The 27,166-nt window shown below is 43.1% G+C and overlaps 1 non-coding gene across 1 annotated transcript; it reads left to right on the top strand.

Annotated features, from left to right (window-relative positions):
• Positions 1-10,973: 10,973 nt before the first annotated feature.
• On the top strand, positions 10,974-11,046 carry trnam-cau (transfer RNA methionine (anticodon CAU)). Its single transcript has one exon. It is a non-coding gene; the product is annotated as a tRNA-Met (tRNA).
• The last annotated feature ends 16,120 nt before the right edge of the window (positions 11,047-27,166 follow it).

The raw sequence follows: 27,166 nt of genomic DNA, 5'->3' as shown, positions 1-27,166 counted from the left end.
TTGGCTCATCTCTCTTTTATGTTGCAACTCAAACGAGCGGGTTATAACACTTTGCAAAATGTGTCCGGTTGTATCCGAGATCTTGTCCTTTCAGTCATGACCATAGGTAAGAGTAGGAACCTAGATTGAGCGGTAAATTGAGAACATTGCCTTTCGCCTCAGCTCCTTCACCACAACAAACAATCACATCAACTGCATTACTGCTGCCGCTGCACAGATCCATCTGTTAATCTCACATTCTATTACTTGTGAAAAAAACGCAGATACTTGAACTCAATTTGGGGTAAGGACTCTCCTTCAAACTGGAGATGGCCACCTTTTTCCAGTCAAGCACCATGGTTTCTGACTTAGAGGTGCTGTTTCTCTCCCTGCCATGTCACACTCAGCAGCAAACCGTCCCACTGCAGGCTGAAGGTCCATGTCTATGAAGCCAAAAGAACAATGTTATCTGCAAATGGCAAAGACAGTCCTAGCCTGCACCTAAAATTCTGTCAGTAAAATTCAGAGAGATCAGCCGCAAAAATAACACATTTACAAAATAAAATGAATAAATAGATGGATGGATAGACATTGTGGTGGTGGAAGGGTGGGGGTGGGGGGGTAGGATGGCTTGTTCAACTATAAATCAAGATGGAGCTGTCTCAAGAGGGATGGACCAGTGCACGAGATTGAAGGCATAATAATGAAATAAATGCTCAGGAAGCCCCAACCCTTTTTTTTTAGCATCTGGCTGATGCAATGTACTCCTATGCAACCTAGGGTGCTTATTGTTCAAGAGAAATTAAATGACAAAGTTATCAAACTGTTTTAAATATTGTAAAGAAATTTTTACAGGGATTTCCTGAAGTAGAGAAGTAACTTAAGGAAGGCAATTTATTTTGAGTATGATAGTTTGTTATTTTGAGTACCTCAGAGCAGTGGTTCTCTATTCTGGTGCTTGTGCAAAATGAGTTGACAACCGTCCCGAATTAATTTTAGCTCTTCTTACTAATCTTTGAATCACACCTGAGAAACCACAAAGGCAGAGATTTGGCTTATCTTTAACTGCTTCAGATCAATTTGCACCAGATCAGCAAGAGACAACATTTCTATGAGTTTCCTTCACTGACTGGCCTCGACGAAACACGGCGTTCTTGATTGGTTGGTGACTCGGCTTCATTGACGTCCTTGGGATTCTCTCGCTTGTGAGTGGAAGTTGTCCTGGGTTACCAGGGTGACAGACTCTACTAAGAGTCGGTTTGCAGAAGTTTTTTGCGGTTTCATCGATTTCTAAACTTTAAGAGGTGCATGGACAATTGTTTGTGACCCGATTGCGTGCAGTGTCCGAAAGCAAGGGGGCAGAGAGCAGCAGTGACCATGAGCAAGCTAATGCGAAAAGCAAAGTTTTACTCTTGCGTAAGGTTTTTAAGTGATCTGGTTTGGCCCATCCCAATGGCGCTGTCTTCCAATGAGCAGTTGCCATGGATGGCAGGCTCACGCCCCATACCATTATGCTCAGTGTAAGTCATTAACAGACTGCTTGGTAATTTCATGTGGTAAAATATCTTGTAAGTTTGTTACAATCTTACATCAAATGTTACAAGACAACTAATGTTTCTGATACTAGTTCTTCATTTACACCAATGTATTGCAAATAAATTGCAATACATTGCTCTCATCTACAATTATTAGTTAGCCAATCAGATTAATCCAAACTCACCATAAGAAGCTTAGCAAAAAGTCACTCCCTTATCTTCGTTTTCCGAAGAACGCTCTTGACAGGACTGCTCCAGCTTCTTCACCAGCTTCTAAAATTCAACATCTCTCTACAACCCATCAACAATTCCATTACCGTCATCTGACTACGACAAACCAACAACAACAGCAGCAGCAATACAACAACAGCGGAAATAACAAAACAGCAGCATCAAAACTACTCTCACATCATCAACAGCAACATGGACAGGAATGAAATCTCAGCTCTCCCAGAAACACCAGCCCCGGCTCAACAACACCAAGCTCAGCCTGGAAGCCGACTCAATACCGAGGCTCCAATAAGAGGCCAAAGGCCTATCCGCTCTACTTCAGCAAGGACCCAACGACGCATGCAATCTCCATCTCCTGTCACTCCAAATCGCCACCCACCTTCTCCATATGCCTCCGCAAGATCATCATCCCTCACTTTCTCACTTGGCCTCCAGCTCCACATTTCAGTGAAAACTCCAGCCCTACTCTTCCAGCCATCCCTTCCACCCTTAACCCTCCTCAATTCTCTCTCCCTTCCTACCTCCCTCACTCTTCATCCCAGCTTATTTCTGCCCAGTCCTTCCTCTCTTTACTCATTTTCCCTCTTCCAGTATCCCCACCTTTTTCTCCTCTACATCCGTTCACCAAGCACGCCACCTCCATTACTAACCCTCCCCAACATTCTACTCTTCCTACTCACATTTTTTTCGCACTGCCACCTTCACCCTAACCACAGCCACGCCCCGTCCCATTCCGCATTGTGATGGCCAGTGTGGTGGCCACACATTAAGAGCGCATTATACACATTCATTTAAGATTGTTTATTGGTTAAATTGAGTTATTGTTTATACATTTCGTTTCTTTCATATTTGGTTTAGATAAGACACATACACGTTTCTGTTTCTCGAAATTTTTCTTTATTGTTCACAGTACATTAATTACTATTTTGGGTGTACACAAAATTAGTTATCTCTACTGTGTGTTTTGTTAATTTGGTTTTCTTTGAGTTTAAGTAACTGTGCTGCAGTCCCGATGAGGAATGGAGTTCCCGGGTGTGGTCTGACATACTAAAGGGCCGTCATGCCGCCAATTCCCATCTTTTGGTTCCGCCTGCCGAAACCATTGGCTTAATGGCTTGGAGGGAGAGCTGATGTTTAGTTTAAGTTTATTAATGATTTGCAATATTTGTTTCTTCAGATTTATGTTTAGTTTTGCTTTTTATTTAGAATTTTTTTTTTACTATTTATATTTGTAATTAGATATTTAGCTTAGTTTTTTGTTGTAAATTGTCTGTTTTTGTCTCCCCCTTCTTGTTTATTGTGGACTAGTCCCTCTTGTATAAATGGGCTCTTGTCATTTCGAGGAGTTCTGTTTTTGGTTTAGACATGGTTTGTTTGGTTTGAACTCAGTTTTGTTTATTTGTTTAGTTTATTGATTTTTCAATTGTTTCATTTATTTCTTTTTTGAACTTTTGTAAAAAACTTTTTTTGGACTTTATTAAAAATAATTATTTTGAAAATCTTCTTTTTGTATGCCCCTTACTATGTGCTGACTCGGTCCCTCACACGCATAATGCTCCAGTACTGGAACCACCCCCGATCTCCAACGGCGTCAAGAACCTCATCCTATCAGGTGCTGACATCGACCTTTCTACACTCCTTTCACCCATAGCACCTCCCTCGGCAGAACGACAGGTGGATTGTGGCGAATTCATTGTTACACTTAAATCAACCGCTAGCTCCCAACCCTTCAACTTTCATTAGCTGAATTTCATATAGCATATGCACGTTATACAGAAAACATCTGTTCAGTCTTTCCCCATAGGAGGCCATCCCCTATAGGGGAACACATTGTTACAGGTACCACGTACCATTTTCTGCAAAATGCGCTATTTGCGTTACTCAGTGGAATCCGTGTCTCTACTGGGGGGCCATGGATACTGATCTTCACAACAGAGTTTTCAAAGAATACCGTATTCTTTCCTGCGTGGTCTGCCATTCAAATCTGCACACGCCCACTTCCTGTCCCTTCATAATTACCTCCTCCGACAAAGAACTACAAACCCCAAGGTCCACCAGCTATGTACCCCGCCCCTCTACCTCTGCTATCCCCGCTCTATTTCCTCCTCCCTCTTCTCAAAACCCTCCCTCCTCTCTGTCTTGCAATAACTTTAATATAGCAAGATGCTTTACAAGAAACAAACTGGATAGAACATGCAATGGACGATTTGAAAAAGATGTGGCAAGGGGTTATTATATATAATAGTGGTGATGGTAAATCTGGAAGAGGTGTCGCTTTTTTAATAAGGAAAGATGTTTTTAACTTTAAAAGAATTAGGAATAATTAGGGTTGGTATCGTTTTTTTTTTTTTTCGATACCGGTGCTAAATCGATACTTTTAAAACGATACCGCTGCCAAAAACGGTGCCTGAACCTATACTTTTTAGCCACAAAACTAAGGTGGATGATTCTAAAAAAATCTATTTGACAAAATCTTTAAAAAAATAATTTTAACAGAACAATATAATTTAAGTTTAAAGTAAACATCAATTCATATTTTATATATTTGAATTACATTAATATATTTCCTTTGATCATTTGTTGGTTAGCATGAATTTAAGTTCTGTTTCATTCCTCCTGACCGCCAGAGACGCTGTTTACACAGTGGATAATCGCAGCGGCAGCTGGATAGGCCAAGGAACAATATACCAACAAAGTCACATGGTGATGCGAATTGAGCTGAGGTATATAATCCACTACAGCTCTGCGCCCTGCCTCTTTTTGCTTCACGCCTTTGGATTTTGGTCATTGAACTATTTTTGTCGTCGAGTGCAGCTCTTTGGTAGGAGCAGCGAGTTTTTCTCGTCCTCCTGAGCTGTGACGATTTTTTAACGTCTTCGGACTAGGGTTGGTCTTTGTGCAATTACTGATCTAGGATTGTTCACTCTATTATATTGTGAACTGCGGGTAAGTTTTTCTTCATTATCTTACATTCGGCTGTAATATATAAGTGTCAATTGCCTCGTGGTACTATCCAGGGGTGAGACGCTGTATTTTTTGTAAGCATCTGAGTTATAAGCATATATCTCACGGTACTATCCGGAGATTGGACACAGTGACACTCACTTTTATGTCCGAGGTAATCATCTCATGGTACTATCCGGAGGTTTTACAGCAAACTGCGTTTAGTGTTTATGTGACAATTACCTCACGGTGCTATCCGGAGGCTACTTTTTCTACCGCTACTAATACTCAGAGTGTGTGTGTTTTTTTTTTTCTTCTCTCTTTCATGGCTGTTATTGGGCATACGCTCCGCTCTGTCCAGCAGTCCTAACCGTGGACGATTATCAATATATTTTTGCTAGAGTTCATTTTTCTTGTTTTCTGTTTCTCTCGGTGCATCCAGAGATCCAAATTTCGATCGACGGTTAGGGTGATTTTTCGCGTGTTATATCGTTAACGTTAGCCAACGGTACTAGTCATGGTATTTGGTTGGTCAGTTCGACGCCTTCTCATGGCTAGTCATGCTATTTCCACAGCTTTCCCGATGACTTGCAATCTCTGTCTTAACGAGCTTCTCCCAGATGACGGACACAATATCTTCCCATCCTGTCTCGGCGTTCAACACCTGAAAGACACGCTAACTGATCCATGCCCGCATTGTAGTTTACTGCCCCTGTCAGAGAGACAGATGCGTTTGGCTGGGCTGAGCCACAATCAGGATGCTGTTGTGTTACCAGCGGGTCTAGCGTTGCCGAAAGAGGGGAAAAAACGTTGCGCTTTGGTGGCTTCTGGAGCTCCTCGTCGTAAGAAACCTAGCCTAAACAGTAGTCACACGGCTGGATACCTGTTACAAAATCTTCAACCAGCTGATCCAGTATCTGACATCTCTGCTGCTAGGCCCTTTGCTGAGAAAGCTCATTCTCATTCCTCTAGCGAGAAACCACCATTTGCCTCTTTAAGTGGCCACAGTCCCCTCTTCGACGTTATGTCGACATGTGCTTCTGACTCTCATTTTCAGGAGCAATGTCAGGCTGACGTTCCTGGGCCTGATGACCAACTAGTAAGACATACTGGGACTGTTGTATCCGAGAATGGCTCTCATCATTCTTCTGACAATGCCCCACACAAAGATGATGATGCATTGGAAGTCCTTAGGATGGCAGTAGCCCGTCTTGGCCTTGATGATGGCCCTGCTCATCCTGTTCAATCTAATGTGTTTTTCCGCAGACCTCTATCTGTGGATACATTTGTTATGCCAGCATGCAAGGATATCATTGCAGAATTTTCAAATGCTCTTAAGGGGGCAGGCATGGTCAAAAGATGATCCAAGACTGCTCGCACTCTGGCCTCTATGGCTCAGGCAAAGTCTATTGGTGTGAGGAATGTCCCTGAAGTTGAACAGACAGTTGTGGCGCTTTTAGTGTCACCAGATGAAGCAATGAGGGGAAATGTCCGATGCCCTAGCGGTCAGTGTGGCCGTACAGATTCCCTTCTGAAGAAGGCTTACGAGTCAGCTTCCTACATTACCAGGGCTGAAAATACTGTCTGTCAATTAATTTTGGCTGCCTCTAATTCGCTAGGCGCTGAGGTGGACCCTTCAGTTCCACGCTTTTTACAGACAGCCTTGCTTGCTATGGGGCACGTGACTCGAGAACTGGGGTCCCTTACAGCAACACTACTAAATGCTAGAAGGCAAGTATGGCTCACTCAGGCTAAATTGTCAGAGGACTGTAAAAAGACACTGAGGGACCTTCCTATTGTCCCAGGACATCTTTTTGGGCCAGATGTATCGAGGTGTTGGAAAAACGTGCTAAATTGCCCCTAACCCCCCCCCCCTCCCCCCACCTCCTAAAGGCCGGAATTTTAAGGCCTGAGATGATTGGCCCGGCAGTCCGCTGTTTCACAAGCCATCAGTTGTGACGTGTCAGACACGTGGATTTTGACAACCATGTGCAAGGGTTATACCCTACAGTTTCGCTGCCGGCCCCCCAAGTTTTCGGGTCTAATTCCAACAGTCGTGACAAACCCAGCACATTCTGCAGCTCTCTCCAAAGAGATATGTTCCTTGTTGGAAAAGGGAGCAATAGAAGCAGTTCATCCTCTGGTTCAGAAAGAGGGTTTTTACTCGACTTATTTTCTGGTTCCGAAGTGGGACGGAGGTTTTCATCCAATTTTGGATTTAATAAGGTTGAACAGATTTCTGAAAAGACTTCCCTTTCGCATGTTACGTGTGACCAAAATTCTTCGGTCCTTTGCAGAGGGAGATTGGTTCACAACTGTAGATCTGGCGGATGCATCTTTTCACGTTCCGATTGCCAAGCATCACAGAAAGTTTCTGCGTTTCAGTTTCAAGAGCAGAAGTTAACAGTTCAGAGTTCTACCATTTGGTCTCGCCCTAGCCCCCCGTGTGTTTACAAGATGCATGAAAGCTGTCCTATCTCCCCTTTGGGCCCAGGGGGTACGAATCTTGCCATATTTGGACGACTGGCTGGTGTGTGCTCAAACGAGGGCTCAATCGGTGCACAATACGCAGCTGCTGCTGGACCATGTGACCAGGCTGGGTCTCTCAGTGAACAGAGTAAAGAGCTGCTTGTCCCCTGTACAGTCAATCACATTCATCGGGATGACTATCGATTCAGTCTCGATGCATGCCTCCCTATCTCAGTTTCAGACGACAGACATCCTGAACCTCTTGAGCCAGTTTCGTTTGGGAGTATCTCTACAGTACGGCGTGCTCCTGAGGTTGATCAGGATGCTAACGGCAACCTCTTGTGTAATTCCCCTGGGATTGCTCCATCTGCGGCCCCTGCAGGTATGGAACAATCTTCTGCGGTTAGACCCATCTCATCATTGCTTTTGACAAATTCTTGTTGCTCAGGGTTGCATGCATGCCCTTCGCAAATGGAAGTCCCAAGCCTTTTTGACAGCCGGAGTACCGTTAGGGATTGTTTCCTCCCGCCGCGAGGTTATAACAACTGATGCGTCCCTTATGGGTTGGGGGCAGTATGGAACTACAGAGGTATCAGTGGCAGATGGTCAAGGGACAAGTCAAGGGACCATATCAATGTGTTGGAGATGCGGGCAGTTTGGCTGGCCCTGGGTCGACATGTCCTAATCCGGTCGGACAACACATCAACAGTGTTCAATTTGAATCACCAAGGAGGTACAAGGTCCAGGAGTTTGTTGCGTCTCACGCACATGATTCTCACATGGTCTCTTCCTCGATTTGCATCACAAAGGGCTGTTTATCTGCCTGGGGTAGTCAATCAGACTGCAGATGCTCTGTCCAGGAATCAGATCGATCCAGGGGAGTGGAGACTTCATCCAGATGTAGTCCAAGACATTTGGACAGAGTTTGACAGGGCGGAGGTAGACCTATTTGCAAACGAGAGACACAGCTCATTGCCCATTGTGGCTTGCTCAGACGGAAGGGTCCAGCCCATTAGGAAAGGATGCGCTGTCACACGACTGGCCAAACTGCCTTCTTTATGCTTTTCCTCCAATACCTCTGATATGGGAGACACTGCACAGGATTGCCCAGGGCAGACACCATGTACTTCTAATAGCACTACGGTGGCTGTCCAAACCATGGTTTCCCTTGCTCCTAATGTTGTTGGTGAACCAGACTGATTCCTGTGACGCTCCAGAGAGAGACGAGTCTTCGCTGAGGCCAGCTTCCAGCCTCCGCCACTGAGACCGCAGCTCTGCACAAGACGTTTGGCCAGCGGAGAAATTAAAATGGTCGTGCCCAACTGAGCCTGGTTTCTCTCAAGGTTTTTTTTCTTCACTTCCGCCTTTAGTGAAGTTTTTTTTTTCCCTCTCCGCTGTCGCCACTGGCTTGCATGGTTCGGAATCTGTAGAGCTGCGCATCGTTGGATTTGCTCTTCAGTGTTTGGACTCGCAGTAGTGATTATTAAACCACACTGAACTGAGCTCAACTGAACTGAACTTAAACACTACAAACTGAATTACACTGTTCCTATTTACTGTGACCTTTTATGTGAAGCTGCTTTGACACAATCTACATTGTATAAGCGCTATACAAATAAAGGTGAATTGAATTGAATTGAACCAACCGAGACAACTTCCAGGCAGGAGGGACCTGTTGTCTCAACTAGATGGTCATATTTGGCATCCAGATCCAGCACGTCTACAGTTATGGGTGTGGCCGCTGAGACCAACCATTTATTAGCAGAATGTGAGTCTTCAGTCATCCACACAGTTCTTAATGCAAGGGCAGCTTCTACAAGGAAGCTTTGTGCTTACCGATGGAAGTCATTCTGTTCATGGTGTGCGACTTGGAATATTAATCCTGTGCAATGCAAAGTTTCTGTGGTTTTAACCTTTTTACAAGGGCTGTTGAAGAGTGGCAAAGCTGCATCCACACTAAAGGTCTACGTAGCAGCCATCTTGGCCCATCATGCATCTGTGAATGGTTCCTCTTTGGGGTCTGCTAGCCTAGTTTGCAGTTTTTAGAAGGGTGCAAAATGTCTCAATCCAGCTCGTTCCCCTCGTTCTCCAGTGTGGAACTTGCCTCTGGTGCTGGAATCTCTCTGCCAGTCTCAATTTGAACCCTTGAAAGAAGTAGATCTAAAGTGGAAAACCTTAAAGACTGCTTTCCTCTTGGCGGTTGATCAACAAAGGGATTGTGTGAGCTGCACGCATTGTCAGTGAGTCAGTCCTGTTGGAGATGGAAACCAGATGACTCTGGTGTTACCCTGTGGCCTAATCCATCCTTCCTCCCTAAAATTTTGTTGCAGCAATTTATTAATTAGTCAATCGAATTGCAGTCCTTTCAACTATCACCTTCTGGCAAAGGTTTTCTGCTTTTATGCCCTGTGCGTGCCTTGAAATCTCATGTGGCGGCTACTGCACAGTTAAGACAATCAGAACAACTGTTTGTCTGTTATGGAGAAGCTAGGAGAGGTGCACCTCTAAGCAAGCAAAGACTGTCACGATGGATTGTTGAGGTCATTGTTTTGGCCTATAAGAGGGCTCAGCAACCTATACCTGGTGCCATCACTTGCCATTCTACCAGAGCTATTTCCTCCTCTTGGGCTGCTTTTAAGGGTGTTTCTCTTGCAGAGATCTGTGCAGCAGCGACATGGTCTTCTCCATGTACATTTGCAAGGCATCTACAATGTCAATGTTGCTGACTCTACGGATGTGGGCTCAGCTGTTCTCCGCAAGTGACTCCGTGTTCTGGTGAGTTTTTTTTTTTCTTTCTCGTAAACTTTCTGGTATGGGTTATCCACTGTGTAAACACCGTCTCTGGCAGTCAGGAGGAATGAAACAGAACGTTGGTTGCGTATGTAACCGTGGTTCTGTAAATTCCGGATGACCGCCAGAGACGGTGTTTACACAGTGGATAACCCATACCAGAAAGGTTACGAGGAAGAAAAAGAGTTCCCTCTCACTCGGAAGTGCAAGACGTTTCGAGGCAGGGCGCAGAGCTGTAGTGGATTATATACCTCAGCTCAGCTCGCGTCACCATGTGACTTTGTTGGTATATTGTTCCTTGGCCTATCCAACTGATGCTGCGATTATCCACTGTGTAAACACCGTCTCTGGCGGTCCTCTGGAATTCATAGAACCACGGTTACATACGTAACCAACGATTTGCATTATGAAATTACATTAGCTTACTACTAACCTGTGGGAGGGCGGGCAGGGGCCACATACTTTTGGGAGCACATTTTAACATATATATCACAAAATACTTTAAAAAATTTTCGAAGTCATTTTTTTCACGCATCACTCCGCAGTCTTCATAAACAAGATAATTAAAAAACTTAAACTCAAGCCAATCTTCCATGTCTTCCTTCCTAGGAGCCACATCGCAGCACGCAGCACTTTTCCGAGTTGCTGTAGACAATGCCTTGATGTTGTGCAAATGCCTTTAAACTTGCAGTCTACAGTGCCCATTAACGTTGCCCAGGGCACTGCTACGCTTCGTAAACTGTGACGCAAAGAGACTGATGCAGTGCTTTGTCAGTGTTACTGTATCTCTCGGACATGGCGCCAGAGAGTTAAATACTTGAGCCTGAACGCACAGCCAAAGATTAGGTTTGTCAGAAGTGGGATTCAAACCCACGCCTCCAGGAGAGACTACGACCTGAACACAGCGCCTTAGACTGCTCGGCCATCCTGATTTGGACACTTAGCCGGAGCTGTCTCCTAGGAGCCTCATTGCAGCACCATGACATGGAAGCTAGTGTTTCACAGCTTGCCCAGCTACAGCAGTCGGCCTCGTTGGCGCAGTAGGCAGCGCGTCAGTCTCATAATCTGAAGGTTGTGAGTTCGAGACTCACACAGGGCAAGGTGGTACCTTTTGGCACACGGGAGCACTTAGGTGACCGGGCGGCGTACTTTATTACCTTCCGTGCCGTTTATGCTTCCCGGGGGGCAAAAAAGGCTACAGCTCCTCTGGAGGGCATGTGGCGTGACATTCCAAGAACATCTCCTGAGTCTGAAGCCATGATGGCAAGATGCTCCCATTCCTGTCACGTTATCGCTTGACGTTTGACGTGGATCCGTCAAATGTCATGACTTGACGTTGTAAGAGGATTAGCCGAAAAGCCCTGCGAGTACCATTGAATTAAAAATGAACGGCATCTCAGGACATTTCACTACATGGCATTCCAAGACAATTCTTTTGATCCCGTTTCGGTGCACTTGCTTTAAAGCCCACGAACATTGTTTTGAACACATGCTTTTCTGAGTTGCTGTGGACAATGCCTTGATGTTGCGCAAATGCTTCAAACCTTGCAGTCTACAGTGCCCATTAACGTTGCCAGGGCCACTGCTACGCTGCATAAATTGTGGCGCAAAGAGATTGATGCGGCACTTTGTCAGTGTTACTGTATCACTCGGACATGGCACCAGAGGGTTAAATACTTGAGCCTGAGATCTCAGCTGTGCAACAGCCACGTCCTCACAATGAGAGCATGAGCTGTTCGCGGGCACTGCATCGACATGCTGGACCCCCAGACCTGTGATGCGATACTCGTGCCCATCATCCGGAGATAGGAACCACAGCATCCAGAAATGCACATTCAGAACAGCGTCTTGAAAAAGACGCGTTGATTGACTGACACAGCTTCTTTTCTTCTCTTTCCCACAAAGAGTCAAATGTCATGACTTGACGTTGTAAGAGAATTAGCCGAAAAGCCCTGCGAATCCCATTGCCTTAAAAATAAACGGCATCTCAGGACATTCCACTACATGGCATTCCTTTTGATCCCCTTTCGATGCACTTGCATTAAAGCCCACGTCCATTGTTTCGTTCACATGCTTTTCCGAGTTGCTGTAGACAATGCCTTGATGTTGCGCAAATGCCTCAAAACTTGCAGTCTACAGTGCCCATTAAGGTTGCCAGGGCCACTGCTACGCTTCGTAAACTGTGACACAAAGAGATTGATGCGTCGCTTTGTCAGTGTTACTGTATCACTCGGACATAGTGCCAGAGAGTTAAATACTTGAGCCTGAACGCACAGCCAAAGATTAGCCTTAGACCGCTCGGCCATCCTGACATGCACACTTCGCTGGTGCTGTCTGCCTCAATGGCGCAGTAGGCATCGCGTCAATCTCGTAATCTGAAGGTCGTGAGTTCGAGCCTCAGACGGGGCAAGGTCATACATTTTGGCACACGGGAGCACTTAGGTGACTGGGCGGCATACTTTATTACCTTCCATGCTGTTTATGCTTCCCGGGTGCAAAAAAGGCTACAGCTCCTCTGGAGGGCATGCGGCGTGACGTTTCGAGAACATCTTTTTTTTTTTTTTTTTTTTTTTGAGACAAGATTGCATGTCTGCAATTTTGCAATATTATTCCTGCTCATTTCGCGTCAGTTCGTGCGTGCAGAACAGAAGTGCCTATACATCGTACACCCAACAGTACATCTTGGATATTGGTTTGTTCATTCCGGACAGTTTTATTAGCAATCTTCGACTCATCCCTGAGATCGCCAGAACACCCGTGCCTGAGAGCCCTACCCGGCCAGGCGGAAGTGCTCGAAGGCGGTGCAGAGAACGTAAACAAAGACGGGGGAAGCGCGGCAGGCTAAGAGCTAAGCTAAAGCTAACACCACACTGGCTCTCTTTACCCAGCATCTTTCTCGCCAATGTACGGTCACTGGTGAACAAAATGGATGAGTTTCGACTGCGCATCAACCACAGTAAAAGATTATGGAACTGTAATGTCATGATTTTCACAGAAACATGGCTAAACAGCGGGATACCAGACAACGCTGTATCGCTAACTGAGCATCAAACATTCCGAGCAGACAGAACGGCGGATGACTCCGGTAAGACCAGAGGCGGAGGATTATGCATTTATATTAACAAAGCTTGGTGCACAAACTCTGTCATCGTTGGGAGACATTGCTCTGTTAACCTGGAATTTCTAATGGTTAAATGTAGACCATTTTATCTGCCAGGGGAGTTCACCTCCACCATAATAACTGCTGCTTATATTCCTCCCGATGCTGATGCCAAGCTTGCTATGAATGACCTTCATGCAGCCATCAGCAAACAACAGACTGCTCACCCGGAGGCTGCTTTTATTGTTGCGGGGGATTTTAATCACTCAAACTTAAAGACAGTGCTCCCCAAATTCTATCAAAACATTTTCTGCCACACAAGGAGAAACAAAACTTTAGACCAAGTTTACACAAACATGGCTGAAGCATATGCTGTGACCCCCCTCCCCCACTTGCGTCAATCAGATCACCTTTCTTTGTTCCTGACCCCCAAGTACTCACCCATCGTCAACCGTGTGAAGCCATCAGTGAGGACCATCAAAGTGTGGCCAGCGGAGGTGGACTCCACACTCCAGGACAGGTTTGAACACACAGACTGGAGTATGTTTGCTTCCCAGGCCACATGTGGCTCTCACACAGACATTGATAGTTACACTTCCTCTGTTCTGGAATATATCAACACCATCATAGACAGTGTGATCATACCCAAATCAAAAGCCATGGATGAACAAGGAGGTGCGCCTCCTGCTGAAGGCATGCAACACTGCCTTCAGATCAGGGGATGCAAAGGCCTACAGCACTTCCAGGGCTAATCTGAAGAGGGGCATCAAAAAGGCCAAGCACTGTTACAAGCTAAAGCTAGAGGAGCACTTTTCCAACTCTGATCCTCGGCGCATGTGGCAGGGCATCCAGGCCATCAGCAACTACAAACCCAGCCAGTCCACCCCCACAGCCACAAATGTCACCTTCCTGAACAAGCTAAATGACTTTTATGCCTGCTTTGAAAGAGACAATACAGAACCCTACACCAGGAACACTTCCTCAACCGATCACTCACCTATCACACTCACCTCCTCAGAAGTCTACACCGCACTGAGTCGGATCAATGTGCGTAAGGCTGCTGGACCAGACGGTATCCCTGGGCGCGTTCTCAAAGCATGTGCAGAACAGCTCGCTGGGGTATTCACAGAGATTTCCAACCTGTCGCTTAATCTAGCAACTGTGCCAGCATGCTTTAAAACCACCTCTATTGTGCCAGTGCCCAAACACTCCAGCCCAACATGCCTGAATGACTACCGCCCTGTAGCACTCACACCCATCATCATGAAGTGCTTCGAGCGGCTGGTCCTGGCACATCTGAAAGACTCTCTGCCATCCACACTGGACCCACATCAGTTTGCCTACCGTGGCAACAGGAGCACAGAAGATGCCGTCTCCATAGCACTGCACTCTGTACTCACTCACCTGGACAATAAAAACACTTATGCACGAATGCTGTTTGTTGACTTCAGGTCAGCATTCAACACTGTCATACCCTCTAAGCTAATGATCAAACTCAGAGACCTGGATATCGACGCGTCTCTCTGCAACTGGGTTATGGACTTTCTGACTAACAGACCTCAGAATGTTAGATCAGGCCACATCTGCTCCACCACCGTCACACTTAACACTGGTGTACCACAGGTCTGCGTGCTGAGCCCCTTCCTCTACTCCCTTTTTACCATCGACTGTAGGCCTGTGAACAGATCCAACACCATCATCAAATTTGCAGATGACACCACAGTGATTGGTCTAATCAGCAATAATGATGAGACTGCCTACAGGGAGGCGATACAGCATCTGGCCACTTGGTGCACTGACAATAATCTGCTCTTTAACACCAACAAGACCAAGGAGCTCATTGTGGACTTCAGGAAGGGACGAACAGGCTCACATGATCCCATCCACATTAATGGGATGCCTGTTGAGCCGGTCTCATCCTTCAAGTTCCTGGGGACCCACATCTCAAAGGACCTTTCCTGGACCACCAACACCTCCAGCCTGGTCAAGAAGGCTCACCAGCGCCTATTCTTCTTGAGCCAACTTAAGAAGAACCAGCTTTCATCAGCTGTCTTGGTGAACTTCTACCGCTGCACAATAGAAAGCATCCAACTGCGTCACAGTCTGGTATGGAAGCTGCTCTGTTGCGGAGCGTAAGGCATTGCAGCGGGTGGTGAAAACTGCCCAACGCATCACAGGGACTACACTGCCAGCCATTGAGGACATCCAGAAGAAACACTGTCTGCGCCGAGCACGCAGTATTCTTAAGGACACCTCTCACCCTGCTCACAGACTGTTTTCTCTTCTGCCTTCCGGCAGGCGCTTCAGGCTCCCCCGGACAAAAACCAGCAGACTGAGAATATATATATGCTGGATAAATTGGCGGTTTATTCCGTTGTGACGCCTTTCACTCAGTTTTTTGGATACATTTGCGTTCAACTCCTGCAGCTGAAGGTACTTTTTGCCAAGGCCAACACCAGACAGACACAACAAATGATAATGTAGAAATGGTAAAAGTTTTCACATCATGCTTTTCAGACAAATGCACAGATGTATGCAAGTGTTTCCTCCGACAACATGAACAATGGGTCATTTTAAAAAGGGCTTGACTTTCATGAGAAGTATTTAATGGGAATCTGTTGGTGGTTTGGATTTGTTAGTACCTACATTTGTCAAAGCTGATATTTTAAATAGAAACACAGACTATTCCTCACATGTCTGGTCTCAGTTAGCCATAGAAATATTTCATAAAGACACTTTATGTTACCTGGTCTCGAAATCGAGAAGGTATTCAAGATCGAGTGAAACAGGCAACAGAAGGAGGACAAAGTGAAAATGTGGAACAACAAAACTATTGTGGTAAAGTATAACTTTTATTAATTTCAGTTAATTTTTAGATAAGTCTATAACTGTGTTGTGTAACACTCCTTTAAATGAGAAATAGAAAAAAATTATAAATATATATATATAGGCATCAAATCATGCAAATAGTTCACCAGGTGCTGGAAGCGATAGCTGCCCACTGCTCTGGGTGTGTGTTCACTGTGTGTGTGTGTGTGTGTGTGTCTGCGTGCGTCTGTAATGGATGTCCTTCTGCGTTGTGTTTGTTTGTGTTTATTAAAGGATCCATACAGCAATGTACTCCAACTGGAATTTATTATTGCATCATTCCTGCATCAAAAAGTATATGCAACAGACATCAGTCCAATAAACCTTCACAGCACAGCAATGTCTGTCTGTCGGACGCCATCTCACAAAGTGAGCCATTATGGGCACAATAACCATGTAAAAAAAATAAAAATAAAAATAATACATAAAGTACATTAAATTGTCATTTGTAACATACCTGCATCAAAAAGTATATGCAACAGACATCAGTCCAATAAACCTTCACAGCACAGCAATGTCTGTTGATCAGTACACAATTTTTAAACTCATTTGCTCTCGTTATCATAGGAAAATGCAGAAATGCTACATAAACTCTCAAAAATAACTATAAAAGTTAACCCCATTTAATCGAATCTCTAAATCACATTTTACATATAACATACAATTTATATGTAATGAAAAAAATAAACAAAATAATAAACTAGACAAATAAAGACTTTAATTTGAATTAGCCATTATGCTCATTAAACTTGACTTATATGACGCGTTCCACACTCAATTATCATCAAATTATGTTTCCCTCACAATAATGATACATTAATTAACCTTATTGAAAACGCTGAAAAATCTAAACATCCATATTAATGTAATAATATCGGTATTTATGAGAGGAGCTGAAAAACGCACCTGTCTGTCGGACGCCATCTCACAAAGTGAGCGCGCACCGGTAACTACGTCAGTTGTCATCTCGCGCCTACGCGATCATACTCACTTATAAATACCCATATTATTTTTCATATGGATGTAAAGAAAACACTATCAAATCTTTGAACAATGAAACATGAATAACGAAAAATATTGAAGGAAAAGGAAAGTAATTATTTGTTCGTCTTGTCCATTTCCTTTAAATTGCCCTTCAAAATAAAATACCCTTCCGATGATAAAAAGGGAGCTAATAATCTAGTGCAACAACACACACACGCCACATCCACCCCCACTGTTCTGCACTAGATTATTGCACAGTATATAGACACTTATTGTTCAAGAATAGTGTTAACATGTCACACAACCAAATAAAGGTAATTCAGCTATAAAGCTATCTCGTTAGAGATTCAGATAACCCAAGGGTAGCTAATCCTCAGTCTATCGTCCGAAAAATCATGCCATATACACGATTTTAATCATGACACACTAATAAATGGTCACTTTAAATAACTTTGAATAACCAACTTTGTCTTAGACCACTCGAAACATGTCCATTTCTACAAATTGACGGGTATACAATCTATCATATATAAAAAAAATCAACAAAGAAAACTGAAAATTGAAATAGAAATTCACACATCAATAACAGGACAAACTCTTTGAGTGGACATTGTATGTAAAAGTCTGCTCACAGGTTTAATAAGCCTACCAAACCTGGTGCGTGTACCTTGTTGCACACTGGACTGTCCTGCTAAAGAACACAAATCTGCAGAATGGTGAGATGAGCCCACTTGAACCTCTACCCCTACTGTTGCAGCTTCACAATTATCATTAGCAGCAGGCATGGCACTAAGAGAAATCGGAACAACATTTTGAGGCTCAGCTACACAGGAGTGTTCACTTATATTGTGCGGAGGTCTGATAGAACAGTCAGACACTACTTCAGAAAAGCTCAGACATTCCAACCCCTCAACTTGTTCAGCTTGTGTCCCCGTTTCATGATCACTGATGCCAAAGTCTCGATTGTCAATCACCTAATTTGTCAACTCATCATCACTCGACATTACAACCTCATCCAGGTTAGCAATCCATTGAGACGTTCTGTCCGCAATTTCACATTCTTGACCATCAGAATGTGATGAAACAGAATGTGAACTCAAATTACCTTCTGGAGATGCCGAATCATCCCAAGCAGGCAAAGGCAAAAAATTTACAGGCATCAATAGGTTCCTATGTACAATTTTGACACGGCCAGTATCTGGATGACGGATCCCATAAGTGTTCAAAGAACAGTTTTTGCTTGCTACAATGTACACTGTACTTTCCCAGTGGTCCGCTAATTTCCGTTTTCCTCTCTCTCCCTTGTTTGCCAGAAGAACCCTATCGCCAGGCTGTAAAGAATGACCCTTGCATTTCAGATTATAATGCTCAGCCTGTTTGCCTTGCTGTTGACGCGCATTTTGCTGTGCAAGTGACATTGCTTCCCTCAGATCTCGTCCTAGAGACTGGACATATTTACTCACATCAACAGCACCCCCATCCAAAAGTACACTCTCAAACAAAACGTCCACTGGCAACCTTGGCGTGCGCCCAAACATCAAAAAGAAAGGCGGGTAGCCAGTTGTCTCATGCCTAGTGCAATTGTATGAGAAGGTCAGGGAGTTCAGCAATTGCGGCCATTTTGCTTTCGACCTAGGAGGTAGAGATCTTATCATCATCCCAAGAGTACGGTTAAACCTTTCAGCCTGACCGTTACCCATGGGATGATATGGTGTCGTATGAGATTTCTCTACGCCTGATAGTTTCAGCATTTCTGAAATCAAGGAACTCTCAAAATTTGCACCCCTATCAGAGTGGATCCTCTCTGGGAAACCATATACACAAAAAAAATTATTCCACAGTACACGAGCAACTGTTTTGGCAGTCTGATTTGGACAGACGTACGCACAAGAAAGCTTCGTAAAGTGGTCAGTCACTACCAACACATTGACTGATTTGTTATTGACATCCTCGGCTGACCAGAAATCAATACAAACCAGTTCAAGTGGTGCTGTCGTTGTTATCGAAACAAGCGGCGCTCTGGCCTCCGGCTCAGGTGTTTTACTCAGTACGCATCTTTTACATTGTGCAACATACATCTTCACATCTTTCTCCATCGAGTTCCAGTAAAATCGCTGCCTCGCTAGCCAAAGAGTACGGTGTTGACCCTGGTGCCCGGCGTCATCGTGGATCCCATTCAACACCAGTCCTCTTAAGACTGCTGGTACAACATATTGGTATGTCCTTGTTCTGGTTGTTGGATTCTTACACACACGATACAGTATGCCTAGCTTAGTCGTAAATTTGGTCCACTGTCTGAGTGTTTGCAAAGTTTCCCTTGACTCACTACCCCGTTCTTTCCTAGAAGGCTGCTTGCCACGTTCAACGAAAAACCTTACTCTACTTATCACTGGATCTTGACATTGTTTATCAAGCAGATCAGCGTGAGTAAGTTTAGTCAGAGGGCTCTGTGTAGCATTTTCTAAGCACCTTAACTGCTGTACATAAGTGACAGCCCTAACAGCTGCACCTGCCTTCCAGTGACGATGCAAACCCAAAACAGCTGACACCTCCCCACAGGACATTTTCCCTCCTACAACCTTTTGAACCAGGTTAGCCACTTCATGATGTTGCTGTGACTCAGACAATTGCTCACAAATTTTTCCTTTTGTTATCTCACAGGACAAATGAAACGTATCCTGCACTTGCCCCACTTCAAGTGTCTCTGCTTCATGCTTCAAAACATCATACGGTGTTCTGGTAAGTCTGTGCAGAATCCTAGGTACAGCAAAAGGTTCTCGACTCAAGGCATCAGCCACCACATTTTTCGGTCCAGGTATGTATTGTATGTCAAATTCGAAAGGAGCCAACTTCGCAATCCATCTCTGCTCACAGGCATCAAGCTTTGGTTTGGTCAAAATATACTTAAGCGGATTATTGTCCGTCCATACTGTAAATTTGTGTCCACGGAGCCAATGACTGAATTTATCGCAAATGGCCCATTTCATTGCCAAAAACTCTAACCTATGAGCAGGGTACTTGGATTGTGCATGATTGAGTGCCTTCGAAGCAAAAACGATTGGCCTTGCAACAGTATGCCCCTCCTCAACCTGGGAGAGTACTGCTCCAAGTCCCCTCGTCGATGCATGAACAGAAAGTATAAACGGTCTTGAGAAGTCAGGATGAGCCAGCAAAACCTGTTTAACCAAGGAATCCTTTAGCTCTTCAACCGCTTCTCTACATTCATCTGTCCAGTCATCAGGGGTGAGTTTTCGAACTGTTACTAACTTTCTACCTGTTCCTTTACCCCTCCTAGGTTTCTTCTGACCCGTCAACAACTGGAAAAGAGGCTTTGCGATCACAGAGCAGTTCTCAATGAAGTGTTGATAGTAGATAACCATTCCCAAGAATGACCTAATTTTACTCACAGAAGGAGTAATACCATCAACCTCCATTAAGTCCTTCTCTGCCACATTCACAATAGCCTCTACCTTCATTGGATCACTTGCTACTCCAGCCTGTGAAACAATGTGGCCTAAAAATTTAACTGACCTACGCAGGAAACTACACTTGGACGGTGAAAGCTTTAGGTTATGGTCCCTGAGACGCTGAAACACCATTTCCAGTCTCTGCAAACTTTCTTCCTCGGTCTTACCGAAAACCAACAGGTCATCTAGATAGCATAGTAGACTCATGAAATTTTGGTCACCGAAAATAGTTAGCATCATTCTCATGAAGGTTGCCGGGGTGTTGCAAAGGCCTTGCGGTAATCGATTATATTCATGCAGCCCAAGGGGAGAGCAAAAAGCTGTAAACTTTTTATCATCCTCATGTAAAGGAATGTTAGAGTACCCGGATGTTAAATCCATGGTACTAAACAGTGCATTCCCCCCCAGTGCTGCAAGAACATCCGCTTGGTGAGGAAGAGGATGGGCATCCTTCACCGTGCGAGCATTCAACCACCGAAAGTCAGTGCACAGCCGCAAGTCTCCATTTTTCTTCCAGACTAATACTACTGGTGACGCAAACTCACTTGATGACTTCCTGATTATCTCTTTCTGTTCCATCTCATCTAGTGTCTCCCTCAGTTTGTGATAATGCGCTGGTGAGAGTCTACGATAAGGTAAGCGAAAGGGTCTGTCATCGACCAGCCGAATTCGATGGCAGAACCCCCTCGCCTCGCCGCAATCCAACGAATGTCTAGAGAAAACATCATCATATTTCTTGATTAACTCAATGAGTTTGTTTTTCCAGAATGAGGACACCTCACAATCAGCAACACTTAATTCATTGGGACTCAGAGCATTCAAGCCTGAGTCACTGACTACCTTAGTTTCAGGTATTGTGCTTTTCGCAGACAGGCTACCACATGAACGGTCACTGCATGTGGCCACATTCTGGAAAACTGTTTGCCCCTGGTCGAAATCTTCCATAGCAATGCATGGGTAAACATCAGCCACTTTGGCATTTTTGCGCAATACAATTTCAGAATTTGTCAGATTTATCATTTTCACCGGTAGCCAACCGTCGCCCCATAAAGGTGAGATTACTCTACCGATGAGAATGTTCCTGTGGACACAACGAGACATACTCGGTTCGATTACTACTGTACTGCCCACAGACAACTTCAGATTCGGAGGTAACCGACTCCAGACAAGGTGTTCACTCATGGGTTGTAAAACTATCGTAGACTTGGTCTTCAGAGTGCCCACCCTGTCAGGGATTGAGCTCCCTCTCCATCGCTCAACACTTGACAGCATCTGTAAAAATTGCCGGTTTTCATTCTGACTTAACTGATCTGGTTTATCCAAAACTCTCCAGAATCCCTCATTTGATTTCATTTCTCTGATCAATGGTTTCAGTACGTTAGTACCAATGATCAATTGGTCTGCCTGTCCTCTTACAACAAGAACAGGGACACTAAAACTAATTCCATACACCTCAAGTTTCAGATCACACATACCTTCAGGACTAGTCTGTTTTCCTCCACATCCTACCAGAACAATGTCTGACGTGGGGAACAACTCCTGGTTCAATATCCCGGCTTCTACTAGCTGAGGTACCACATCGGCACTCAAGGTCGTTGCCATGGAACCACTATCCAGCATTCCCCTCAGATGAACTTTGTCCTGTACTAAAACACTTGTGTAAAACAGACTGTCATTCTGCAGCAATTGAACGGTATTTTGAAAAATCACAGTTTTATCTCTGCCTACATTCTCACAACAAAACGAATATACTGATTCAATATCAGAGTTCACGGAGGAATTTTCATTCAGCCTCACATCGCCCTCCCCACAACGGAGGCTCTCTAGTTTCCCTGAAGTTCGTCATCCACTCGCCCACCAGCGCCTTCCCTGGGCACAGTTTTCTCACAATTGAAGCTCATGTGTCCAGAAGAAAAACACTTGAAGCAAAGATTGTACATTTTGCAATGGGCAGTAGTACTGTGGTCTTTACTGGCACAAACTCTGCATACACGGCTTTGTCTATTAGAATTTTTAGACCAACCACCACGTACTGACTGTGCATTGCAAACAAGAGCCTTTTCCAACATGGACAACACTTTGTCAAGAGCACCATTATCTGTTGGCGGTGTAGCCGATTCTGCTCCATGGAAAGACAGCGGTGTCAAATTATCAGCAGGTTCAAGAATTTTGGCGGTATGTTGAAATGTAACTCGCCCTGTTACCTTCTGTTCCCTCAGCATCTCGTCTAGTCTCTCTTGAATCTCAGAAGCAGTCCATGACTGTGCAGATTTGCTTTTGAACACTAGGGACAGCTCTTTGTCTGGGCAGTGTCGAATAAACATCACAGCCAATTCTCTACTACGATTACCTAAAGTTCTGCCCTCCTCTCTAAGGCAATGTTCAGCCACCTCAGCCGCTTTGTTTAACCTTATCCAATAATCCAATGGGCTTTCATTGGAGTAAGGTTTCACAGAGTAAAAATCGGCTAAAGGCATCCCTGAGCTACTGCAATCACTGAAATGGTGTCTTAATATTGTGAAAACTGAATCTACAGTTGGAGTAACCGTTTTGTTACTCAGCCAGACCTTTATGATGTCCCTAGCCCTCCCCATTAGTCTGTTCGTCACTTCTTCTACCTTTTCAGTGTCCACTACTTCTCTTTTGTTAATGTAAACCCTCATCAGTTCTTCCCACTCTATTATAGAGCACTTATCTGTACCATCACCACGATAATAGGGTGGGGCAGATATTTCAGACTTCAGTACCAAATTTAGTTTGGTGGCATCGATAATCGTAGCGTTCGACATGTAAGTGGAAGAATCAGGCATTTCTCCAGAACTATTGCTAGGTGACAAACCTGAATCTCTAGTCTGTAACAGACTGTCCCTGATGGCCTCGCCAATTTCAGAGCCAATTTGTCTTATCAGGTCACTCATGTCACTGGAAATTTTTGATTCATTTTTGATACACTCTTGATTCTCTGATCGAATTATTGGACTACAACTCACATCAGGTCTGGCATCAAATGACGGTCTTAGCACTCTACCCCTCCCAGTGCTTGTATATTCTGGTCCCATAAACTGAAAACCTCTGTCAGGTGTGGTAAGTAGAGCACCCCTCCCTCTACCAGCAACAATTTTGCTGATTTCAGATGTTAACTTATCCTCCTGATCATCTAACATAATGAAACCCCTTCTATATACGGTTACACTTCGCAATATAAACGGATTAAAATTTAAAATGTCCTTTGAATCAAATGTCCATGTAACTTTAGCAAAGCAAAGTGCAGAAAAAAAATGTCCCGCTTATTATTTTTTTTCTTTAGTGTTCAAACCAGTCACTGAAGAATCGCTCCGGTCATGCAGATCAATGAAGGCAGCATCACCCAGCTCCTGCGACAGTCCTCACCCTTGCAGCATCTCCGGTGGTCAGCAATCAGCAAACCAAACGACGAGTCACGGCACCAATCTGTAATGGATGTCCTTCTGCGTTGTGTTTGTTTGTGTTTATTAAAGGATCCATACAGCAATGTACTCCAACTGGAATTTATTATTGCATCATTCCTGCATCAAAAAGTATATGCAACAGACATCAGTCCAATAAACCTTCACAGCACAGCAATGTCTGTCTGTCGGACGCCATCTCACAAAGTGAGCCATTATGGGCACAATAACCATGTAAAAAAAATAAAAATAAAAATAATACATAAAGTACATTAAATTGTCATTTGTAACATACCTGCATCAAAAAGTATATGCAACAGACATCAGTCCAATAAACCTTCACAGCACAGCAATGTCTGTTGATCAGTACACAATTTTTAAACTCATTTGCTCTCGTTATCATAGGAAAATGCAGAAATGCTACATAAACTCTCAAAAATAACTATAAAAGTTAACCCCATTTAATCGAATCTCTAAATCACATTTTACATATAACATACAATTTATATGTAATGAAAAAAATAAACAAAATAATAAACTAGACAAATAAAGACTTTAATTTGAATTAGCCATTATGCTCATTAAACTTGACTTATATGACGCGTTCCACACTCAATTATCATCAAATTATGTTTCCCTCACAATAATGATACATTAATTAACCTTATTGAAAACGCTGAAAAATCTAAACATCCATATTAATGTAATAATATCGGTATTTATGAGAGGAGCTGAAAAACGCACCTGTCTGTCGGACGCCATCTCACAAAGTGAGCGCGCACCGGTAACTACGTCAGTTGTCATCTCGCGCCTACGCGATCATACTCACTTATAAATACCCATATTATTTTTCATATGGATGTAAAGAAAACACTATCAAATCTTTGAACAATGAAACATGAATAACGAAAAATATTGAAGGAAAAGGAAAGTAATTATTTGTTCGTCTTGTCCATTTCCTTTAAATTGCCCTTCAAAATAAAATACCCTTCCGATAATAAAAAGGGAGCTAATAATCTAGTGCAACAACACACACACGCCACACGTGCACTTAGATGGGACTAAAAGAAAAGGTAACACGTTAAAGTCACAAAGATTCATTAAACGTTGGCTAATGCATTACAATCAACAGTGAGAAACAACCACATCATAACTTCATGTTAATTAACTTATAATGTGCAATACTAATTTTACATGTGTCAAAATAAACTACAAAATACAGCAGCCACACAATGTAGCAAAATAAAACTTTGTATTTTGAAAATACTACAAACATCTCTAAAAAATTTTGTTATGTTTTTGCAAATAACTTCATATACATCCTGCTCCTGCCAGAGTTTTTAACCAGTATGTATTGACTGAAGAATTATCAAATATTTGTCTCTCATATGCTGTATTGTGCCACTTTGACATGTTTAGACACATTTATTAACTTTAGACATCATTAACCACTTAGAGCACCTGCAGATCAGCTAATGACATTTGAAACAGCATATGAAGTATAGTATAGGAATCACTGTAGGACTTATTTTAATGTAGTTTGTCTCATTTTCTTGGCATTTACAAAGGCAATCCATTCCAAACTACTATTATTTGTGCAGTATAGTCACTCGCCCGAGTTTTTAACTGGAGGAGTCACAGTTTGCCCTCTTAGTGAACACCAGTACACCATCTGCAGGTGTTTCATATTTCTAAACTTATGTTTCTAAACTCTAAACTTCTCATCCTGTTCTTAAGGACTGATATTTTATTTCTTAAGCAAAGATGCTGATGCCAAATTGTACACTATAATGCCACACACATACACACAAAAAATTATATATATATATATATATATATATATATATATATATATATATATATATATATATATATATATATATATATATATGTCTGTGTGTGTGTGTGTGTGTGTGTGTGTGTGTGTGTGTGTGTAATTATTTGAGGTATTTTTCAGATTGTAATGATTTGGGCAATCAAACATGTATTGTTATAGACACTTACGCTTATTTGTCTTAAGAGATGTAAGGCATGAACAGCTATACCCGTTCACAGGTTTCTTATATGTAAAACGGCCCTATTCAGTTAATGGTCTGGCCTATTAGGCAGCTATTAATAAAGATAACTGCACATGATGATGATCCATTTATTTAAATGATTATGTGACACAGATATTTAAATTTCATTAATGCAAACAAGTTACAGGAGTAAGTGCAGTTGTTGTTTTATGAGATGTCCACCAATGTAATTACAGCATAGTGAAAAGAAGTCTGAGAAATGCTGTAGTTGGTGTAGGTGGAGCAGGTTAATTAAATGAAAAGTTCTGCATTGTGTAGACATGAAAGTGAACTCTTGTCATTGAATTACCCTGTATAAACTGCCTATACAGTAATTTTACTTGTGATGTAATTATTTCCTAGTTATAAATATATAGATGCATGACAGATTTAATAGTGGATAACACGCCAAAGCTTGAAATCGCATCATGTGAGTGCATGAGACCAATAGAAGATAAAACATGGACATGAAATTTAAATATGGAGTAACCGCTCGCTTTTATTAACGTCTAATCATATTGTTTTATCCCGCCCCTTTTTGCAGTGCTGTACAACATAATTTTGCAAGCAAAATACTCTGTATGACCACAGCCTAACTTGCTTTCAGATTAACTATGCCCAGCTGCTACTAGATATGAGCCTGCCAGAGACATAGTGGTTGCCTTTAGAAGCTGCTGTGCTGTGGAAGTTTCTGACTAGAAGTTGCTTTCTTGATTAGTTTGTTACATTTTGCTTAATTTGTGCCCATAGCAAAAAAAAATCCTCTTGTGTGTGTCTGTCTTGGTAACATTTTAATGTGTTGTGATTTTTTTGTGCATTGGTTCGGTTGCATTGATTACTTTTGTCTATTAGGCTAGTTTCAATTGGATTTCAGAATGTCACTATGCAGATTGAGTGCATCTTCCCTCCTCTTGGTTAAGTGAGGAAGCTCTGGAAGTTGACAAAATCAAATAAACCCAACCTGGTCTCGATGATGTTAACTGATTTGACAATGCTTGATATAAACCTTTCCTGTTGACTTGATTTTAGTTTGTGATGAACTCTGGAGCATACGCAGCTGAAAGTGTGACGTGCAGCAAACAGCCAATCTCACAAGCACACAAGTGCAGTAAACAGCCAATCATAAGACACATGAGAGAGTCAGTTTGACTCATTTTTCCAGAGTCAGTGCAATTCAGTTCTTTGTTGTAGATTATAGATATATCATAATATAAAATATAATGAATCTGAATACATTTACAATCCAGAAATAAACACTGCTGATGCAGCAAATGTTTAAGACGGCAATTTAAAACATAATATCAGTGCAAATCAATCA

Source organism: Danio aesculapii, chromosome 4 (assembly GCF_903798145.1).
Source record: "Danio aesculapii chromosome 4, fDanAes4.1, whole genome shotgun sequence".
Lineage (NCBI taxonomy): Eukaryota > Metazoa > Chordata > Actinopteri > Cypriniformes > Danionidae > Danio > Danio aesculapii.
This window is presented reverse-complemented; position numbering and strand designations above follow the sequence as displayed.